Below are 3,519 nucleotides of genomic sequence, written 5' to 3' on the forward strand. Positions count from 1 at the left end.
GACGGCAAATCAAAGTGGGACCTGGTTTAATATTCGACATGGCTGTCAAATCGAATATTACCTGCTCTGCACAGCCCTAATGTGCGGTTCCCATCCCAGGGGGTCCCCGTTTATTGTTTGGGGTCCTTTCCACTGCTTTCCCCCAGGACAGTGCCTGTACTGGGAGAGTCACAGATTCACAGAAGTTTAGGACTGGAAGAGACCTCGTGAGATCATCGGGTCCAGCCCCCCTGCTCTGAGCAGGAGAGGCTGCTGGGATCAAATAACCATAAAGAAGTTTTTCCTTATAACCAGTCTGAAACCTTCTTCTAGGAATTTATGACTGTTGCTCCTGGTTTTCCCCTGGGGCGCCTTGGTGAATAGTTGTTTGCCTAGCACCTGATGCTCTCCCCTGATATATTTCTAAGATACCGCCAAATCCCCCCAAAGTCTTCTTTTCTAGGCTGGCCGTATCTGCCAGCCTTTCCTCTTACGGCTTGCTCTTCAGGCCTTTAATCATACGAGTGTCTCATCTCTGGACTCTTTCAAACTTCTCCACATCCTTCTTGAAGTGCAGCACCCACAACTGGACACAGTATTTCAGCTGCAGCCTCACCAATGCTGAGCAGAGCAGGAAAATAACTTCCTTAGTTTTGCTTCAGTTGCAGTCCTTCCCTCATAGGATGCAAAGTTTTCTTCTACAGGGTGTGCAGGATGTGAGATTAGACTTTTATCCTAAGCATGCAGGATGTATAACTCCTAGGAAAGGAATAATAATTACTGATCTTAATACTGACCCTTACTTTCCCCCAAATCTACTATGAGGAGACATAATGAGAAGGAAGGCAATATTTTCATCAGGCCAACACTCACACTTCTGAATATCTTACCCTGGATGGCTGGTACACCCATACCTAGAAGCAGGCATTCAGCAAATGGAGTGTGGTTCCCCCCAAAGCATCAACTTTCAGCCCTGAAGTGCTTAGACATTCTGATGAGCGCAGTATAATTGCATAGGTCCAGGCAGATTAGATGCACACATTCAGCATTCGTATGCAGCCTTTGATAACAAATGTAACTAACACCACATTTCATAAGCACAAGATATTTCTCACGCTGACGATAATCAAGCGGCATGCTGAGGCCTTCTCACACACAGTCAGTAGCTCTCTGCAATTCTGCATAGCTGTCAGCTAGCTCAGAGGTCTAAGTGTAAAATCTACCCCACAGGGACATCATACAGTACAATGACACTCTGAAGAGGCATTGAATACATAAAAATGGAATAAATTATACTTCTTGTTGTATGTCTATAACCCTTTCATCCCTGACATATACAATATTGATTATATTCTCCACCCAGTCATCCAGGTATAATTCTACAAAAATTACAAACATAGGATAATATAAAATGTAGTTTGGCAGTCTGTGAACTGCACATATACAGTATTTGTAATTATGGCTGGGAAGTATATTGGAGTTCTGAGTCTTACATTCAGGAATAACCCACATAGGGGAACCATTTGTCACTAACTGTTTTGGAAAAAGAAATGCAAAATATATCTTTACTCCACACAACATGCTACATTTACATACAGAGTATGACACAGCTGCAGTATCAATCACTTTTCCAAACAGACCCAGCAGTGAAACTTTAGATGCAATCCTTTGGTGATATTTCTAGCACACAGTAGCATTTGGCCTGTATTTTTTCCCTGTTTGAAAGATTAAGTTACTATTCAATTTAGTTTAATTGACATTCTAAACACATTCAATTCTTTGAAGGATGCTTAAATAAATCAGCTGCCCTGGTTCTCAAAAAACAGAAAATCAAGAGGCTAGCCATATTGTTTATATGTGCTACAGTATGCTATAGGACCATGGACTTGTCAACTCATCTACCCAAACACAGGCCAATTTACAGCAATAAACAGATTTGTGCTTGAAATTCTAACTTTAAATATACTTTTCCATTAGATACATTCCAGGAAAAGTGTTAAAAACACACTCTTAGCGCACAAGAATGGCTTCATCTCTAGATCATAAAGAAAGAGGAAAGGAAGCATTTAGCTGCATACACCACCTAGAATACGAATTGGTCATTACTATAGAGCATCATCCTTCATTAGAAATATCACTAAGTGATTTACAGAGAGAGAATGTAATCTAATGATCCTTTGCACAGCCCTAACACCTTTCATCAGAGCATCTCAAAGCAATTTGCAAACGTTATTTTTCTAATCCACACACCACTAGCATTATTAGACCAATTTTACAGATGGATGAAAGAGGCACAGAGAACTAGTGTGGTTCTGCTCTGAGCAATGACTTTAAAAATGGCTCTGTAGGGCTCAATTTTCATTGCATCTCAGTGACTTCTAAAATAAATGTTTGCAGGCTGCAAATAAAAATATGGGGTGAACTCTTGGCCTTGCTTAAATCAATGGCAAACTTCCATTGACCTCAATAGGGCTAAAATGTCACATATGGTTTTTCTAACTGCCAGCTTAGTAAATTCAGCTTAAGTTCTACAAGTCCTTTCTGACTCATGCACCATCATTAGTCATGCAGGTTCTACAATCCAAATTATGCCCTCAATTATGGAGTCAATGAGGGATCAAGACTGTTTAAGCAGGAGCAAAGGAGAAGGCTCTAACACCAGTAGTAGGGGAGGTCAGTGTTAAATAGAGAAGCTGGGGTGGGGAGCAGAGAGAGAAAAGCCTCATGACACAAGCAAGTTTTAGAAGTAAGGACAGCAGTTTTGACCTGGATGAGAAAATGTATATGAGATAAGCAAAACTGTCTGAGAACAAAGGTAATATCTTGGTACCTCTGTATGTGTAGCAGAAGTCAGTGCTCTTCTGTGTATAGTACATTCTGGAGAGCAGATACTTGTACTTGAAGGTAGATACAAGATACTTGTACTTTTGAAAGTAGCTGCAAAAGTAAATTGTGGAGGCCTAGGAGAGGATGCTAACCAGAACAGAGGCCAGGTGCTCCCTGACTCAGTGCCCCTGCAATGGTGATTATAAAACTGTCATGCCAAATTAATCAATTTAGCAAAAGGGGGTGGGTAAAACAGATTAAATGATTAGTGTAACTATTCCAGCTTCAGGATTAGATTTATTAACAGTAACAAGCACTAAAATACAATTGGAACAGAAGAAGGTATGTTTACATAAGGCCTGTTTGCACAATGTCATCTGGGCACTGGATGGGTGTTCTCTCTTCATGTGTCTTCTCTTCTGTCGTCCTAGGTGTCTTTCTTCAGAGATTCCTGAAATTACATTCTTTACATAGACACCTTGCACACTATGGCTAAGTACAAACAGTCAAAAACCCGAGGCTGAATCAATTCAATCTTTGCAGGTTAGTCTAAACTGCAGAAACACCTGGACACATATTTACTTTTAATTCAGGAAATGAAGCCACATGCCTGCCGTGGCTCAAGCCAGAAGCAGGATGGGGAGGGCCCTAGAGCACACCTCTCTGGCACATAGCCATCATGGGATGTGTGTTCGCTTCCTCTTCCTGCTGCCT

This window comes from Gavialis gangeticus, unplaced genomic scaffold, assembly GCF_001723915.1.
Source record: "Gavialis gangeticus isolate Ggan-Ray unplaced genomic scaffold, GavGan_comp1, whole genome shotgun sequence".
NCBI lineage: Eukaryota > Metazoa > Chordata > Crocodylia > Gavialidae > Gavialis > Gavialis gangeticus.